We start from the raw sequence: 20,972 nt of genomic DNA, 5'->3' as shown, positions 1-20,972 counted from the left end.
CCTTCCTAAGATCAGCTCCTTCAAAACCCAGGAACTAGTGCTGCAAAGAGCGAGAGGAACTGAAAAGGTCGCCTTCCCGAACATCACCTGTTCGCTCTTCCAAGATGTGGCGCACGCCACCTTGGCACAGAGGCATTTGTTCCGCCCGATAACGGAAGTCTTCGAGAGAGGCACATCAAGTATCGCTGGACCTACCCTTTTGGCATGGTCTTCCACATCGACAACAAGCAGATCCACTGTGCTGAGCTGGAGGAAGCAGCGTATCTTTTGGGACTCGGACCTCCCCTCACGCCCAGCGCAGTTTCACCGAGGAGTAGCGATGGGGTCCCGGCCAAAGATTGTGGAGGTGCAGGACTGTGGAGAACAGCGGGTCGAGGAAACAAGAAAGCACCTGAATGAGGTGGGGTGAGTCTGACTGCTCGGGAAGCAGCATAAGTCAATCAATCAATCAGAGGTTTATAGATTACGCTACTCACCCAGGAGGGTCTCAAGGCACGGAGAGAGGGGAGCAGGGCCAGGTCAGTCGAAGAGCCAGGTATTGAGGTCCTTCCTGAACATGTGAAGCATTTGGGAGCATCTGATGTTCACCAGTAGCTTGTTCCAGGTCTTGGCTGCGATGTAGAAGAAAGCTCTCCCACCGGTTCTGTTTCTGCGGATGCGGGGGACCTCTGCCAGGGCGAGGTCGGTGGAGCGGAGGTTCCTCTTGGGTATGTGGAAACATACTCGGTCCCTGAGGTATTTGGGGCCGATGTTGTTGAGGGATTTGTAGGCGTGGGTGAGGAGTTTGAAGGTGACCCTCTTCTCGACGGGGAGCCAGTGGAAGCTTCATAGGTGTTGGGTCATATGCTTGTGGCGTGGAGTCCCTCGGACAAGCCTGGCAGTGGCGTTCTGGAGGACTTTGAGTTTGCGTAGAAGAATTTTGTTGATTACGGCGTAGAAGGCATTGTCGTAGTCTATTCTGCTGGTGGGTGACAGTCTTTCTGCAGTCGGGGGGATTCATTTGACGGTCTTAAGGAGGATGCCGAGGCAGTTGAAACTTGTGGACGCGACAGCGTTGATCTGATGTTTCATGGAGAGAGAGGAGTCGAGGATTCTGCCGAGGTTCCGGGCGTGGTCTGTCTGGGTGGGTGGGCTCTCTAGGGTGGGGGGCCACCAAGGGTTGTCCCATGATGAGGTGCATGGTCCAAGGATGAGGACCTCTGTATTCTTAGAGTTGAGTTTCAGGCAGTTATCCTTCAACCAGGCTGCTACGTTTTTCATTCCTTCCTGGAAACAGAGTCTGGTCTCTTCTCGGTTCTTGCTAAGGGAGAGGATGAGCAGGGTGTCGTCGGCGTAAGATACAATGCTGAGACAATGCTGTCTGGCGATGGCAGCGCTGGGGGCCATGTAGATGTTGAAGAGCATTGGGCTGAGTGAAATCCTTGGGGTACTCCGCAGATGATGTCAGTATGGTCGGAGAGGAAGGGGGGAATATGATCCTCTGGGTTCTGCCAGAGAGGAAGGATTGGATCCAGTCGACGGCGGATCCCTGTATTCCTGAGTTGTGGAGTCTGGCGGCTAGTATGCGATGTGAGACGGTGTTGAAAGCTGCAGAGATGTCTAGGGGGATGAGGGCTGGGGTGTGTCCCTGGTCTAGCAGCATGCGGATGTCGTCGGTGGCGGCAACGAGGGTGGTCTCGGTTCTGTGGTTGCTGCAGAACAGACTGGGATGCATCTAGGATGAGTTCTCTTCAATGAAGGCGGTCAGCTGGGCGTTCACGAGTCTTTTGGTGACATTGGCTGCGATGGGGAGGAGAGAGATGGGCCAGTAGTTCTTCAGGTCAGTTGGGTTGGCCAAAGGGTTTTGAGGAGTGGTTTCACCTCCGCACTTTTCCAGTCATCTGAGCAGATGTCGGATCTGAGGGAGGAGTTGATTGTCTGTCCTAGTTCGGGTGCGATGACAGCGGAGGCCCTGTGGAAGATATGAGGGGGGCAGGGGTCCGTTGGGGCTCCTGAGTGTGGTTTCTTCATGGTTGAGGTGATGAGCTCGACGGACACGGGGCCCAGGCGGTGATGGTAGGCTTCTCAGCGGTGGTGGGAGGTGTGGTGCTGACTTCTGCTGGCTCACTGAAGTTGTCGTAGCGGGCCTTGATCTTCAGGTGGAAGTAGCAGCTGAGGTTTTCTCAGAGTTCCTGGGAGGGTGTGATGTCTGTGGCTTTGCACGTGGGTTTTGCGAACTGCTGGATCTGCGAACAGTTCCTTGAAGTTGGATGCGTTGGTCTTGACTTTGTCTTTGATGAAAGTCCTTTTGGTGTCCCCTATAAGCTTGTGGTAGTCCTTCACTGTGCTCTTGTGGTTGTTCCGTGCTTCCATGGACTTCTGGTTCCACCATGTTTTCTCCAAGCGTCTGCAGGAGCGTCTGGCTTCATGGAGTTTGGTGGTGAACCAGGCGGCCTTCAGCGGGCGTTGTCTTGTGGTGTGGCGGAGAGGTGCCAGCTTGTTGGCACAGCAGGAGACCCAGTGGTGGAATTCCCTGGCTGCAGATTTGGTGTCGGTCGTAGTGTTTGGGTGGTGTGAGTCAATCATCTTCTTCAAGACCAGCTGGAAAGGCAAGGTAATGGGGTCCAAAGGCCAGGGTATGAAGGGACATCATTCCTTCATAGACTCTCCGTGACTTGAGACTTTGGGACATAAGTCGCACATACTGGGACATTGAGATGAAGTAAGGGAGGGATGATTAGCTGTAAACCCACACAAGATAGAGCTGGTACCCTAGCATCACATTAAGAGGGGTTTCTGGGAGTGGGTAGGGGTGCGCTCCTAGAGTTCAATGTCAGGGGGTCCTCCTCTGCGATGGAGGTCTCCACACTTCACAGTTTTAGTTTTGCATTGTTCTATATGTTGTGTATCATGGTGCTTTTTTTATATATCCATTCAGGTGGGCGGAGGAGCGGATGGACGGGGGATGGGACAGGAATACTCAGGTGAACCACATGGAGGGAAGGAGGGTCATGTGCAGCAGTTAATTGACTTTCTTTGAATGTAAGGGGGCTAAAAGACACTCCCTGTGGATGTTCCTGGGGGACCTCCAGATTCTGCTAGCCGCACTGCAGGAAACACACCTACGGAAATGTGAAGAGAGTAGACTGAAACAGTCTTCCAATCATTGGCCGCCACGAAGCAGAATGGGGTGGCTATCCTGTTCCAGGTCTTGATTCCCTTTACCCACCAAGCTACCAGATCAGACACCTCAGGGCGTTTTCTTATAGTGAGGGGGAAACTGAGAGGGAGTGTGCACCATATCTATCGGCTATACATCTAACTAGGGTCAGTTGGACTTTCTGGATTTCTTTCTTACTGCTTTTGAGGGGTTTGTGGATGGAAATATTCTACTTTTGGGGGACTTTGATCTGATATGGGATCCCACACTGGACACGACCCACCCCCAGCGGGCTGCTGGAGGGACTTTCAGCAAGGGACTCAAAGTGACACTCTGGCAGTTGAGTCTACTAGACACCTGAAGGGAAACTCACCCCTCAATGAGGGATTTTTTTTTCCCCATTCCCAGAGGACTTACTCCAGAATAGACTATGCATTCCTCAGTCAGGCTCTCCTCTACGCGGTTGCTAATACACGTTTCCACCCAATATGCCTTTTGGACCATGCCCCTCTGGAACTAATACTCAAGTGGCCGGCCCCGTGCCCAACACACAGAAGATGGTTTCTCTCCAACATCCTAAGTAGAGATAGACTTTTTAGGGACAAGATCCGCCAGTCTATTAAAGAGTATTTCCAACATAATGACCCAGCCCTCACTTCCTTCACCAACAATTGGGACGCCTTCAAGGCAGTTATAAGGGGCAAATGTATAGAGTTGGCCACCACCCTTAGAAACCAGCAGAAAGGGGAGAGGATCCTGTTGGAAAAGGAATTACAACTAGCTGAAAAAACCCACCAGGAGTCACCATCCTGCCAGACAATCTGACTGTTTTTTAAGAAATGTTTTTAACTGATTCATGTGATACATTTTTTAGCTTGTAACCTTATACAGGAGGAATGCTATGGTGTTCATCAAGGCTAGAAATAGCATAGACTGTATGTTTTTAATATATGCTTTTTGTTAATAAATTGTCCTAAGATTTTTTTATAATTATTTGTTATTGTTTATTTTATCCTCACTCACAGACCAGGCTATAATACTGTTAAGAACAAATAGGATATTAATATAGAGACTTGGTCCATGGTGAGATAATTCCTCTTCTTACATTTAAACGAAAGGGACATTGTTTTCTTTGGTAGGGTTGGGGACTGATGTCACCTTAAATGATGAGGGTCCTTGGGGGGGCAGGAACCCCTTCAGTTACATCCAGTAAGCCCCAGACAGCGGGATTGCTGAGAGGTGTTTGGAGGCCACACCCCATTTCACCACCACTCTCCAGATGCACCTTCTGGTGCACTACTTGTTGGGGGATGAAGTCCCCTTGCCTCCTGAGGGCCCATGAGGGCTATAAACCCCTTCTGTTACGTCTAGTAAGTACCACACATCAAAATTGCTGAAAGGTGGTTGGAGGCCACGCCTCCTTTCTCCACCACTCTGCAAATGCACCTTCTGATGCACTATTAGTTGGGGGATAGAGTGCCCTTACATGTTGAGGGTCCTTGGGGGCCAACAAGCCCTTCTGTACTTACAGTAAGTCCCAAATAGCGGGATTGCTGAGAGTACTTCCGGGCCATGCCCCCTTTGCACACCTCTCTGCAAATGTGCCCCGTGGCGCACTTCTGGTTGAGGAATGAAGTTCCCTTGGCTCCAGAAGGTCTTTGAGGGCCAACTACCTCTCCTGCTACAGAGTGGTGTGCCGGCAGGGATGTCATTAGTGATGTCACTGACCATGTCATGACTGATGTAATATGTGAGGTTAAAAGCAGTGCTTTTGGGGGCACAACTTATAGTTAGGTCAGCTACCTATGGCTGCTGAATTTCACTGGTTGTGTATGAGTGAAACCTGCACCTAACTATAACGTCCCTGTAACCTTTGTTTTTTTCAGTGAATTTCTTAGGTTCTTTTACTTCTATTTCCCATTTATAATGTCCTTCTATCCTTTGTTTTTTTCATTGAATTTCTATTGTTTTTTAAAATTCTATTTCCTAACTATAATGTACCTATAACTTTTTTTCAGTCATTTCCTAAGGTTTTTTAACTTAGCAAAGAGATGACCCATGGTTAGTTATATGCAAAAACATTTTGATATTTGAAAAAACTTGTTTGACTATACTATGTCTATAACACTGATTGACAATTCTGAACAATTTTTTCCCTTAACAGTATAGAATTGAATCCGAGTTTGAGGCAGATCTGTGAAGGTTTGCTTATGAAAAAATAGAATTTGTAGAGGAAGAATGTGTGTTTTACTCTGAAATTTTCATTAGCATATATAAATATAGTTTCATAGTGAAACGAAAGTAATGTTAACACTGTTGAAACTAAGGATTAAAGTAGCATCATATTTTGAATTTTTTAAAAAAAGTTTTATTTTTTGTAAATAATATTTTTACTAAATGTTCTGATTCCATTGCTCCACTGGCATTTACGATGTCTTTATTTACCGCATTGCTGCATGTTTTTGAACACGTTCTAATAAACATCTATTTGGATATTTTGGGCAATGTTTGCCTTTAGGGGTTTGCTAGTGGTCTGCATTAACTAGTATTATTCTAAGTGGCTTTCGTAAAATGTATGTTTTTAATGTATTTTCATTGTGCACAGCACCACTAGAAGTCGCAGTGTGGTCACCATTCGAGAAGAGTGCGTGGTTTTCAACAAGTCTAAAAGTGAAATATATAGTTATATTGTGGTGTAATACAAACTTTGTACTAATTTATACATTCTCAAAATGAATATGTTTGTTTATGAGGAATTGGAAATACTTTTTCTTACCATCACTGATAATCGTGAAGACGTCCGTAGTCGTGAAGATAATGTGACCAGGACAAACAGTGATGTTATTTGATAATATACTTTTTCTAGTACCTTCACAGGAAGACCCAGCCATATATTTTTTTCCTGAAGGTTTTTCACTTTTCAGCATCATTCAGACAGGGTGGCTGTGGTTACTAAAAAGGGAGAAATTTCTTTTTTCACAAGTGCACTGTTGGGGAATGGCTTCAGAAGAAGGCGAAGAAAACCAGGTCCTTCAGGAGGCAGTGGAAAATGTGGAGGTAATGGATGGAGAAGATTCAGAAGAAGATAACCTTCTCTCAAACAAAGCAAGCATTGTCTGGCAGTTTTTTGTAAATCTGTTTGGAGAGTCCAAAACAGTAGCAAAGGTTGTAAGTGCTCTCTCTGTGATAGAGCGTTGTCAAGACGTACTAGCAAAAAGTACAGCTACGGGACAACTTCTATGATTTATCATTTCAGGACCTACCACAAAAATCTGCAAAAAAAAGCAATGAATGAAAGAGAGCTTGGTGAGCAGTCTACATTTCTTCAAGCTAAATCAACACCTCGACAGAAGATTCCCAATGTGGTGGAGAATCAAACCCAAGAAAGGGCATCAGAATTACCACATGAAGTCATGTACTGTATAGAGTGTGGTGTTTCCCATTCTGAAATCACAGTGAAAACAAACAGAGAAAAATGTATTAGGATTTCATTTTCAACATTAGGCAACCAAAACAAGATACAATATTTTTCTCCAAAACTTTAATACAACATAGTAAAATGTTTAAGCTTTCATACTTCTTCACTTTCAACAGTGGTCGGTATATAGCATCATCATCAAACAGTGGGGAAAAACAATCTACTAACTCCCGCCAAATCTAGGCACACCATTTATAAGAATTACAAGTCCTTCTTCTAAATCTCCATGGTTTCAATATTGTTCTTGAAATATAATGGCAAATACACTACTCTTAGACCTTTCTGTAGCTCTGTTGGTGATAACTTGCCTGTCTCGAGATTCATATGAATTATAGCCTGAAATGGATGTATACTTTGGATAAGAATTGACTCATACACATGTTAACCTTGAAGTGCTTCTGAAATGAGAACGAGTTCTAATGTTTTATGCACAGCTCTAGCTGGCATTTTAATATCCTCTACTTTATTGTAACAGTAGTGACATATAACTTGCCATGTGGACAAGTCAAACCATTCCTTTACAAATAGGTACACAGCAAACGTTTGCTAGTTATCATTGTTTTCTTTTCACTTTTCAAATACAAGTCAACACAACAGTCCATGTTTGAATCTTGTAGTAAGTGTGTCAACACATATACAAACACACTCTGGTTTTTCAAAGCACACTCTGTTACATTTTCTAATCTCTTCTTCAAAACGATCAACTGTAATACCTGTGTCCTCTTCTGCAACTCCTCCTGCTGGAACAAAGAAACAAAAATGCACATCATCACAAACCTTTTCTACCTTTGCCACTGTACCACGCAAAAGTGCTCTATTAATTTCTCCTAAACATAAAGCAGTTTTCACATAGTACAGCCTCCTAACTGAAGTTTACATTGTTGAGTGGTGCACAGATAACATCCTGAAATTATGAATGGTGCTTTGGTACACTTTGTTTTATAGTACCAAAACAAAAGAGATACCTGCCTATGAACATTTAATTATATGCCTCACTAAGAGGTCAATTAATAGACAAGACAGCGCCCCCCACGACAGACCAAAGACATTTCATTTACCGATATGTAACCATTTTATTAAGTCATATTGATCTTTTTTATAATACATATATATCAATCGCATACTCAGTTATAAAAATCAGAATATCAAAAAGTGTCAAAACAGTCCCCCACATGAAATGTCAACTATCATACTATCATACACACAAAATTAACATACACACCATATCGCATGCACACTACATGTCAAAAGTACATAACAGCCTTGGACTGATCCATGACAAATGGAAACAAACCATTGGGGAGATGGAAAAGAGATCAGTCGCAATATCCCCAGTGAGAAAACGCCAACGCGCGTTTAGGTGTATGGCCCCAGCCGGGCGGAGATGTACAAATCATGTGGGACATAAAATCTGCAAACAAAAATGTATATTTTAAAATTTAATTTAACAAATGATTCTGCATACAAAGCTGTCAAGGGAGCATGGGAGAACATAATTCAAATAATAACAAAAGAGCGCAAACAGCCTGGAATAAACTGTATCACGGTAAATAGAGAAAAACAGCATAAGACCTAAGGCAGATGAAATGTGCCTATAGCGTTAATTAGCAAGAAAAAGTGCACTATAGAAAGACCAGAACAATACCCGAGTAAGAAAAGCAAATTATGAATCTAATAAGATAAGACCAAAAAGATATGCACCAATAGAAACTGTAACAGCAGGCAGAGAACTTACGGTGATAGCATGCCACAAAAAACAAAGATAGAAGAACATTATTGAACATTACATTTTTTTACCCACGTGACCATAACAAATTGCAGATGTTATTAATGGGTCTAGGGAGGGGTTTCTTACCACTTCGCAAAAGTGATAGATCACTTATCAGGAAGGGATACACCCCCAAGGGGTCACCTAGCTAGGGGTCCTTCAGATGGTGCTTCAGAATGGTTCTATAGGAAACATGGGAGGAATTAGACCAGGCTAAGTTCCCTACGAACATAAGGGACTATAGGCGTCCCATTTCATAGAGTCCACACTCAATAATAATAATACCTACCAATGTTTAAAAGCCACAGGCCGTGTAGGGATGTCCTAGAGAATGATAAGTCCGGCAATAGGTTATCTGGCGATTAAGCTTGAAGGCGGAGTTCGAGAGGCTGAAGGCACTTGCCTGTAGTCTGTTAAGCCCAAATCTCAATGTTGGGTCTCTAAAAGAAAATTACATGTACACTCAAACGCAATCCAGATAATGGTGGCTGAACATCTACTATCCCTAGTCTCAGAAAATTAGCAAAATAGAAGCACTCCTATCTACCCAGTCAGGTGATTAAAAAACATGCTACTCAGAAAGTGACACAGGTTGTGGGAGGCCAAAGTGCCAGAGTGCCATCTGCCGATTAAATAAAGATCACCTTAATGAATACTTAAATGAATTCAAAGGGGATATGGGCCCTAAAAATGATGGGAGATGGATCGAGGTGGGTGGGCCAATTAGGGACCAAAGACTGTCGGTACTCGATCCCGAATACACAGCAAAATTAAACGTGACCGTTCTCGGCAACATCATTCATTCAGTGAAGGCTTACGTTATGGGACCGAGAGGATAACGTGCCCACAGGCCAGACCTCGAGCTCCGATGGTGATGCCCCCGCTGCGAGCTCCCTATAATTGCTCAGCGCAAGGCGGTAGCAAAGATAAACACGTCATAGTCCTCAAGGAACATGTCGCAAGGCCGTCCGCGCAAATACATCAAGCTATTCCGAATAGGACATGCACATTAAGACAACTGTCAACATGCCCTGACTCATCAGAATATAAAGAAGAGGATACGAACTCCAGCCAGCAGCCGTATAAATCTCAGGGATGTCCGCGACTCAAGAGCAAATGGCGAGAACTGGTTCACACCCAATTTAAATATTCAGAGGAATAGCGATGCGGAGTCACGAAACGTGCGTGGCATTGAAAGTAAGAAGGGACTAGCAGCAGGAATTGGCAGATGTGTGTTATAAAAAACGGGCGGCCATCTCATAACATTCAATATAGTCATATATTACAACGGAAATAGTTGCATGAAAATGAAAAATGAGGATAACGGGAGCATAATAAAAAGGAGATAAAGGGTCCAGAGGAAGATACTATGGCCCAATGTGATAGGAGAATAATCAAGACATACGCACTATATCGAGCAAATCCACTAAGAGGTGCTAGAGCCCATACCTGTATAAAAACAGTAAGACAGGGTGTCCACTAGGACAAATTCATGCTCATACAAGGTTCCAAGAAAACACATTTATTTATGAATACAGGGTACACAAAATGTGCACTTTCAGTAGAGAAACAACAAAGAACTACAGGGATATCAGTTAGACCCAAGCGCATAATAAAGTCATTCGTCCCTTCAAGAAAGCACAGGCACAAGCGTATCCAGGAGGGAAACGTCAGCCTACCAAAGTACGGCCAATCGATGGCAAGTCCATATCCCCCCAGCCGGGGGGGTCCCATTACAGGATCGCATTGGCCCACGGGCACTCTTCATTGAGGCCACTTTGAACAGAGTTGAGAAGATAGATCCAAAAGACCTTTTTTTCTTGCGCACAGAGGTCGGGTTGGTTCCTGGGTGAATTTGGATCTTCTCCAAATTAGACCATTTAAGGTCTTTTTCAGAATGTTTCTTTTCCTGCCAGTGGGCCACTAGTGGAGCACCAGATCTATTCATTCGAATATTCGATCTACGCTCCCCTATTCTGAGGCGAACCTCTCGCCCAGTTTCTCCAACATATGGAAGATCGCATGGACATAAAATTATGTATACCACGTTGGCAGTACGACAGTTAGTCATTTTAGTCAAAGTGATGGTACGTGCCGGGGTTATGATGGTTTCCCTGATGAGGGCATATGGGCGTGACTGACAATTGCCACAGCGATGATTGCCCCTGACAGGGCCAACACCACAAATGGACATCTGAGATAATTCACGTGGTTCCTGAAGTTTTCCTCTCACCAAATGGTTCTTCAAGTTCTTATTCTTCCTGAAAGCAAAGATCGGTCTTTGAAGATGTTCTTTATCATTATCTAAATTCAGGAGGTACCAACATGAATCGACTGCCTGTCTTACCTTGTGGTTCAAGTTGGAATGTCTAGTGACACACACAATTTTATCCAGGGGTTACTTTGGGCTCGAACATAGACTCTCTATTGAAATATCTGGCACGTTTGAAGGAGTCTTTTATCAATTTGTAGGGATAGCTACGAAGTGTCAGTTTCTCTTTAAGGATATCTGCTTGAAAAAGGAAATCTTTGATATCCGAACAATTCCTCCGAATTCGGAGAAATTGGTTAAACGGGATACCATCCCTCGGCAGCGAGGATGGAAGCTGCCATACTGCAAAAGGGTGTTCCTAGCGGTAGGTTTGGTGAAGAGGGATACATAAATCTCACTGTTGCGATGTTCAATCCACATATCAAGAAATTCAATCCTGTTATTGCTGGAATGGGCAGTAAACTTCAGATTGCCATCTGCAGCATTGATCCATAGCAGGAACTCATTAAGAGAATCCTGGTCCCCCTCCCACATAAAAAAGATGTCATCAGTGAACCGGGACCAGGCCCGGACATTTTCATGGAGGGGGTCCATCTCATTAAAAATGTTAACGAGTTCAAAGTGCCCCATGTATAGACACGCTATACTGGGTGCAGTTTTCACATAGTACAGCCTCCTAACTGAAGTTTACATTGTTGAGTGGTGCACAGATAACATCCTGAAATTATGAATGGTGCTTTGGTACACTTTCTTTGAAAAACAAGCTATAGATTATACTCGCAAATGTGTATGCGTTCTAGCCTTGAAAGGAGCCAATCCTTGTAAAGTACTTACTTTGTGTTTTAAACATTGCCTTGAAAAGATATGTAGAAATGTTTCTAATATATCAGTTGATTGCTGTTGAATACTACACACACTACTACAAATCCATTTCCATATAAACTACTTCCCTGTACCTCTTCTGTAATAACTTGTTCTACCTTTTTAGATACCATCACCTCTTTCAGTATAGGAATGCCATTCTTCATTTCATAATATCATCCTGTTTTATCAATAGCATGAACTAATGTGTTATCCTGGAGATAGCTTTCTTTGTTAAAGAAAGGATCTGTACTAAAGGTATGTTTCCATTCTTCACTAAAAACTGTACAAAAGTTACTTCTATTCACTTATTTTCTCTTCTCGTTTTGTCTCCTCATGCACAACGCCTTTTTGTCGAGAGTATTCATTCTATTTATAATCAAAATGAAAAGCTTCCTCTTAAAAGCGAAGGTCTTATCAAATATGCCTTCAACACATTCTTTCAGTCTCAGGACCTTTCTCCTTCCTTTAAACTTCTTCAAATTTCTCAGTAGATTTACAACCACTCCATTACGAAACATCCTGGCTATGATTTCCTTATACTGCTTCTGTCTCCTGGTTAAAGTATGTCCATCTTTGTTACATTCTGTCCTATTCTTCTGAAACACATTTTGTCCACTCGTATTCTGTCTCATACTGTGGTTTTTTTTTTATTATTTTGTTCTCTTTGCATGTGTCCACATTTATTTTTAATAAATGACTTTGACCTCTTACCAACAGCTCTTTTTTTCTTTCACACCTTTTTTTAGCATTTTGCCCCTTTTGTGTCTTAGTTCTGCATGGGTTGTGCCTCGGTATTTGGATGAGTGCGTGGGTTGTGCCTGAGTGTTTGAATGTGTGCATAGGTACTACCTTGGTGAATGTATAAGTGAATGGTCAGTACCTGAGTGATTGCATGAATGCATGATTAGTGCCTGCATGGTTCAATGAGTATATAGGTGGTGCCTGCATAATTGGAGAAGAGCATGTGTAGTGCCTGGGTGATTGGATAAGTGTGTGGGTAGTTTCTGAATGATTCGATGATTGCTTGAGTAGTTGCTAGGCGATTGGATAAGTACCTGAGTAGTGCCTGGGTGACTGTAAAAGTACCTCCATTGCTGTTATAATGGGGGTTATGTGTGTGAGTGATTGTTTAAATTCTTCTGCTAGTATCAAACTATCTGTTTTAGTATATTTATCCTTTTCTACTGAGCTGTGTGTGATGGAAGTCTAGATATCACACTGGATATATAATTGGATACATGGCTCTGTGGAAGCGTACATTGCTCTGTTAATAAGTGTGCACATGCATCAGTAAGTTTCTTAAACTGAAAACACCAATTGCCACTTTTCAAAGCACAAAACCTACATCATTTCTCAAATATATGTTGTGTGTTTAAAACATGTATTCAGCATTTCTCAAAGAAAAGTTTCAGGCCAAGTGAAACTAGTACAGGAACTCTCTCGAGACTCTCTACACTACTAACGCTCCTCAATTTTAAACAGAGCATGTTTAAAGAAATGCACCACCCTTACCATACACATTCAATTTTTAACAGCTTTAAAGAGCATAGATCATCATGTAAGCATATGTGGGATTTTATAATAGATATACACTTTCAGGCAATCTTTCTAAAAATATATGGTTGTCTGCATGTTTAAGGAAACTCAAGAGTCTCTGTACATATAACTATCTGCAACCACAAAAACCATATCTCACCATCTAAGCATATGCAAACCGATCGTATAAGTTGCAAACCACTTTGACAAACACATCCTAATACATATTTAACAAGTATTAGTACTTTATAATTCATAAACAGTTAGAGCACATTGTCTCATCTTTTATTTGTGACTACACTACTCCTGTTTAATAATGTGACTAAAAGTACTACAACTCCCAGAATGCAAATATGCTAGATATGTCTATTCAGCACATGATGCTTAGACATTTAAAAGATTTAGATTTTTTAAGACATTGCTCATTGTAACTTTTAACCGTACTATACTGTTGTTTTTCTATAAAGTACACAATGGAATAAAGGTGCACAAATTAATTTTCCTCTTACTTCCCAAAACATTCAGTACAAACAACTTACAGACATATGCTACAGCAACAAATACTATATATAAGTCACTATCTTAAAATATTTGAAACCACACACACTGCCAGTGACAGTTCATCTCATGTATTTTTTTCATATGACTGTAATGCTGTTTTTATCAAAGTTCCATATACATCGTCATTTATAATGCAATTGTTTTAAATGATTAAAATGTTATGTACATACCAGTGAATTTAGTTGCTAGATGGTATTGTTGTTTTAGCTCTTTTTAGATAGTTTTGACCCTGTTAGGTTTTGTAATACCCAACCCTGTGTTACACCCAAGTGCCCGTCCTGTGAGATCTCCCACCCTCCTCCTTGTAAAGCCCATTCAACCCCTGTTTATCCAGACTCACCCACTACGCTGCAACTCTCCTGAGTTGCAGCAGGCCTCTCAGCATCCTCCGATGGTAGTGAGCAATCTTCGGTCCACTCCTTGGTGTCGGCTTCTGAATCAGTGGCGTTTACCAGGTTTACGGCATCTTCATCTATCCTGACGTCTTCTCTGCCTTCCGGGCTTCTGAGGTCCTCCTCCAGACAAATCAGGCATCTTCCTTCTTAAGGTCTCCTACTTACGGACACGTGCACCGGGTTACCGATGACGGGATCTTTTTCGACTCCTCTCGACGAACACCATTGACTCTGTTCCAGGGAGGAATCAGTGTCATGGTTAAAGAGACAGGGCTCCTTTTTATACACAGATGTGTCTTGGGGTTTTGTAGAGGAGAGTGCAGGGATATGTTTTGATCCGCCTCACAAGAAATATGGGAATAAATTGTGATGACCTGATAGGAAGTAATGTCTGAGAAACCTATCTTGTTCATTTACACAGGGAGCGCCTAGATGGGTTCCGGTAGAACAAATCCTGCAGCACAGTCTTCATGGGCGTATCATTTTTTCTCTTTCCTTCCCTGCTTCCCCTTCACCTGGGGTTGACTTTGACCTATGTTGAGTCATCCCAATTTATAGGGAGGGTGGGCCCAAGAATTGCAACCTCCCTTCATTCCTCTGGAAAAATCCAGGTGAGATTTCCCGCACTTACTTCTCTCAGTAAAAACAACTATATCTAAGAGCCAACCTGTGAGAGCCAAACACTGGGTCTGTGGCACCCGTAACATCAACTCACTCTCCCCTAGTTCAGTTGTAATCTTAATGAAGAACATCGACACCTCAGACTCGTAGAATGGGCATGGAGACATGCCCCCTCTCTGTCCAACTTCAAACTTCTACGACCAAGAGGTAGTGCCCACAATAGGCACATTAGGATACCCAAAGCAACTTTCTTACAAAGTCAACTAGACATGGCAACAAACTAACCCAAACAACAGTTTAAGATCATCATAAGCCAGTCGTGTTCATCTCCTCAGACAACTTAAACACCACCCTTGTAGCCGGTTTGAAACTCTTACCACACAAACCCTCCCCTACCATTCCCCACTTCTCTCAATCAGGAAGCATGACAGAGAACCTCCCCAAACCTAAGAATAAAGCAGTCTAGTCTAGATTTGATACCTTTGATGAAAAACATTTTCAATTCTTTGACCTCTCTGAAATACTCGAACCACTTTAACAATCCCCTTCCTTCAAAATTCCTCAACTAGGTCACTCACCTACTTTTTCCCTAATGGACCATGATAATCAATGCCTCTCTCACTCAAAGTTCCTTACGCGACTACTTAAAAAGCGGCCAGGCTACTCCTATTCTAAAAAAACGAACTTAGACCAGTCTGATAGCAACAACTACCATCCTATCTCCAAAATGCTATTTTTGGCCAACCTCTCAGAAAAATGTGCACACTTAAAACTTCGAAATCACATTGAGCAATTCCATTTTGTAGACCCGTACCAATCAGGTTTCCGACAATGCCAGAGCATCAAAACCACCATGGTCAACATTTTCTATGATGCCCTACGACCACTCATCCAGAATGAATTGTGCCCTCTCAATTCTACTTAACCTGCCAGCTGTGTTTGAAACTATCATCCATGATATCCTCTTAAAACTTCTAGACTGCAGAATGGGTCTTTCTGGCACAGTTCTTAAATAGTTCTCCTCTTTCCTGCACAACAGATCCCAGCCCATCCCACTCAGCCATGTTTTTTCTAACCATTCACCAGTGAGGCTAGGTGTAACCGAAGATTCTACTGTCTCCCCGACACTATTTAACCTATACATGGAGCCCTAACAGAAATCCTCACATTTGCACACATTTCGTACCATATGTATGCAGATGAAACACAACTCTACATGAAAATCTCTGCCTGATGACATCAATATCCTCAATCTCACTTTGATGAAAATACAACACTGGCTGATTCGAAACCACAGCAAACTCAATTGATTTTGCCTTCCTCCATTGACCATAATATCAACTTGCTTCCGTATAGTACTGCTTTTAAATGTACCCCACACATTGTTGACTGCTAAATCCCTAGGTATAACCTTGACAAAGCCCTCTCCATGCAAAAACACATCAGTGCTGCTATCACTGGTGCTAACCATCAGTTGCTTCTTCTTAGGAAATGTAAAATGTTTCTCCCCCCAGCAGACCTCAAAACAGCAGTTCAAGCTCTTGTACTACCAAAACTAGACTACGGTAACTCTACCCTTGTGGGCTTCCCTAAAACATCACTTGCACGGCTGAAGGTAACACTGAATGCAGCAGCTAGGTTCATCACATGATCAAAAAGAATAAATTACATCACCAGAACCTCCAATCACTTAAATAGTTGCCCTATGAGGCTAGGATCTAACTACAATTTACATGTATGACTCATAAAGCATTGCACCACAATAACCCTTCTTACCTGGCCCAAACACTGACCCTGTCAGGTACAAACAGATTTAACAGTAGGACAAGCTCCCTACTACTCAAGCCACAAAAATTCAAGAAAAAGAAAACATAAGAAAATCAAGCCTTTCCTTCCGCCTGAAGATATACAGCCTGCAGTACAATCCCTGGTGATCTCACAACTTGAATATGGTCTGGTGAACCTTGCGGGGCTTCCTAAAGCAAGATTTGCCCCTGTCAGAGCCATGCTCAACGCATCGGTCAGGCTCATCAATGGCTCCAAAAAACACGATCGCCTCACACCTGACCTTTTGCAGCTTAACTGGCTGTCTATTGGAGCGAGGATTCATTTTAAAATAGCTTGCCTCATGCATAAAGCCTCGCATTACAACACTCCGAACTATCTGGCGAACAAACTTGATCTTTCTGGCTCAGGTCGGAACTTAAGAAGTACGTATACACTAATCTTGAAACCTCCCAAATTAAAAAAGAAAAGTACGTACAAACGTGCTTTCTCCGGCCTTGCTCCTAGAATTTGGAGCATGCTTCCTACTGAGATTAGAGCCAATTCGTCCACTGCTTCTTTGAAGAAACCAGGCAAATGGCTTTTCCTGACTACAGCACCTGTACAAGTCCCCTTGTTGATTTAATATTTATCCCAACTTATCGTCTCTATTTGTTTTATGATTGGTTTGTAAATTGCTATTTTACACTAGGGCCCTTCCGGAACTATACTAGTGGGGCCTATTATAGATGTGTCATTGTTTTCACTATGTTGTGACGAGTCACTTCATGATTGTCTTGTTGAATCTTACTGGAAATCTTTTGCACTCTATGTGTAATTGAACTAGCAGGTCCCTGATTTGGAATGTTTACTCCATGTGGTATTACTGTGCTGACCTCTAATGTACTGAGTTCATTCATGCTTTTGCCTCTGTGTACATCGCTCTGATACCCGCAAGGGTCATGTTTGCGCTTTGTAAAACTTTTCAAATTAATAAATAAATAAAACATACAACAGATCCTTCACCTGAACTGCTCACAGAATCTGGAACACTCTCCCTCCTGAGATCAGATCAGATGCAACCCTTCTACATCCCTCTTCGAGAAAGAAGTGAAACTATCATTATCCAACAAATTCTCCACTCACTGAGGACTTCCACCCCTCTCTTCTTGATTGGCTTCCTCCCCACCTGCTCCTGAGTCTTGTATTGTTGTCTCTCTTACATCACTCCTTCATTTACACTACGTTTCTCCACTCCTTGGACTATGTTCAGACTGGGAATTTTGTTTGACTATGTCTTCTTATCTCTTTTCTACCCATCCGTGCATGCAAACACTGTTCTCCATGATATATGTCATGTTATGTATACTATATCAGGCTATACCGTATTGTTATTATTATTTGCCTGCTTTTACTTGTCCTGTAAAGTGCTCTGTCACACGTGAGGGTCTTGTTTGCACTATATAAAACTCTAAATAAATAAATAAACATTGCCAGCTTCCTCAATCTTGACTTCAAAAAAGTATTTTTCAGTAGTCTTAATAGAAACATGGTATTTCCTTAGGGCTGCCCAATAGATGTCTTCATCTTCTCCCTATGCCAATTTCTCTCAGCCTTTTTTTAGAGTGTTTTTCCACTGCGAGAATTTCAGAGAACCAAGGTGCAGAAGGTCTACTTCTACAGGAATTCTGAGTTGTAATAGGAGCAAGTTCTTTAACCACTGAGCAGATACATCTATCCACTATACTGGCGCTAGTTTCAATATTGCCCTAGAGCTTGGGAGTAGTCTCTGTTCAAGAGCCCAGATGCTCACCTTGCTAATCTTTACAATATGATCTAAATGCGTGGAGAACCTCCCAGGCCTATTCACCAATCTGAGATGTAACAGGCCTGGTAGGTGGGATGGTGGGGGAGATATAGAACTGGGAAAATGAGAACAAGGAAACAAAAGCGATAATGGTAATTTGTTGTTGAAGATAGGGATTATGATTTTATAGGATTGAGCTGAGGGAACTCAAGACCTGGTGGTGTAAGGTATATGGGGATGCAGGTGATAATGACAGAGGAAGAGTTGGGAAGCAACCCAGGAAAGAAGCCGGTAAATGAGATGAGGTTGTGGGGGGTGGGGAGACAGGTGATGGAACTGTGAGAATAAGAGAGACGGTTGGATATAACAGGATTGCAGAAGTGTTGTTAAGAGAGAAACTGGGAAAGAGAAGAACACAGTACTAGAAAAATTGTTATAGTGATTAGCATGACATGAAAAGTGGAGGTTAGAGGGAGATGGGGAAGGAAGGGGATAAAGAGATAACCCCTATTGAGGTGAAAGGGATCCTGAGGCAGAGCTGTGAGAGGTAGGGATGGTGAATGAAAGGGATATGGGATGATAAATGTATGAACAGTATCTTCATTTATCTAATTTTGTACTAATTGTAGATTAGGTACCTTTAGTGATGTATTTCCTCTGACATCACCGGGGTCAAAGGTCAGGTAGCAGCACTTCCGGGATAACATCAAAGGTCATATGACATAATTTCCTGTGGTGTATTTGGTGTCAAAGGAGATGCGATTTCACTTCAACTACCCATGGTATTTTGGTGAATCGAGGGCCATGTACTTTAGTTATAATCAGGAGTGGCCCGAATTATGGAAGAGCGGTAGGGTGGTGTTTTGGCGAGTCGAAAGATAACAAAATAACGACAAGGTGGGAAAGAATGAAAACCTTTTACCTTGCACTCACTGGATTACCTTGTCGGCAATGTGACGAGCACAAGGTGAGTGTTTTTCTTTTTAAAAATTGTATTTTCCCTCGTCGTGGTCTGTTGACTCCCCCCTCCACCCCGCCCCACCGCTATTACCTTCACGTGCCACTCCTGGTTATAATAATAATTTGTTTCTGTGTAACTCCTCACAGACATCTGATCACACTTCTGTTGCAAATAGAATGCATTACAATTGACTAGTTTAATGGTATGTACAATGACGAGCGTTCAGGTCAGTGACCCACTCTGATTGCTACCACATGTCAAAAGGAAGGCTGAGGTGTCGTGGAGCAAATGGGACAAACACGCCATCTCTTTGATTCTTTAATTGGGACCATGCAATGCTGCACAAACAGATACCGAATTCAAAGTGATGTCTGCTCTGTAAAAAGTCACTGAAACAGTACTCTGTGCCTGCCAACACGAGTTCTAATTTTAACGAACCTCCGCTGGAAACAGTGTGTTCCTTCCTTATATATTATTTGAACGTTTTGAATTACTCAAAGATAATTATGTCGTTTAATTTTAGATCTCTGATAAAAAATGTTTAGTTTCCCTGATATACTTCAACTCAATCATTTAAAATAGGCATTGACACCGCGAGGGCTTCGGATAGGATTCCAAGCGTCTGTCGCAAGGCCTGGTCATGGCTGTGAGACCCAACTTCTTGTCACTGGAAATGTACTGGGAAAAGATTTAAGCCTATTGAGTTTACATTTAGATGTACAATAAATGTCTTCTTTTACTATTTCTGGTTTCCTTGGATCACAGTTCAGCATCCTTCCACGACACACTATCCTTTTTTAGAGCTCAAAGAGAAAAAATAGTATTTTTCCTCAAATCCTAGATACATAATACTCAATTGCACCATGCTAGCTCTTCTCTGTGTTTGTGTTGGCTTCCATGGTGCCCTTTTTCCGCTATTAAGTTTCCAAACTGAAAAACCAAACACCTGAGGTCAGCACTGCTTCACTGCTGCAGTTGGTCGTAAAGTCTCAGGCTCTATTATACGATTAATTAGTGCGGGCACTCGCATAAATCCAAGGTAGACAGAAAATGCCAGTGCCTTCATATACACAAGTTAGTCTTAGCACAGCACTGAATCCATTTGTGTCTTGCACCATGAAATCTCTAATACTAAAGGCAAGGAGGCCATCATGGGGCAGGAACGGTGCAAACAACTAAGTTTTCTAAACAACCCTGGAAAAGTAGCAGGATGTTTCTTTGTGTGGAATACAGACGCCGAGAGAAACCAGGAACAAACAACGTTTCCACTCAAAACGTGTAATATTCACAAAAGTATGCAGTTTACTTAGCTTACCCTTGAGCATTTATATATGTGTGTAGAAATTGTTCTGGAGGATGAGCCTGGAGCACAAATTTCATGCAAGACTACACTTGCTCACATGTGCCCCCAGTGAACAGAATTTTTAGCTTCAGTATAGCTTATTGCTTAATAATCATGCAACTCTTTTTTCATTTTGTGCAACTTATGCTGTTGAATTTCATGCATTAGGAACAAATTATGGATGGAATGCTGAACAATGCATACATTCACCCCCAGTCACAAAGATCCAGGTTTAATCCTTCATTCTTTTGCGCACCACGCCACCCCAGTTTGGACCCAGCCATATGCAAATCAGTCTTGACCCTGTTCCTAATGGGAACAGTCCAACCCGAACTGCCAAGCCAGGTCCTCTCTGGACCGTAAACAAACATCCTGGGACCAGTTTCGGGGCATCACCCCTCATCAGCTAGGCTAGTTTGAATCCAGTGGCGAAGGGAGCACGGGACCCACGTCTGGGCATACCC

The sequence above is a fragment of the Lissotriton helveticus genome, chromosome 1_1 (assembly GCF_964261635.1).
Source record: "Lissotriton helveticus chromosome 1_1, aLisHel1.1, whole genome shotgun sequence".
Classification (NCBI taxonomy): domain Eukaryota; kingdom Metazoa; phylum Chordata; class Amphibia; order Caudata; family Salamandridae; genus Lissotriton; species Lissotriton helveticus.
The sequence above is the reverse complement of the archived record's forward strand: the minus strand, read 5'-3'. Positions refer to the sequence as shown.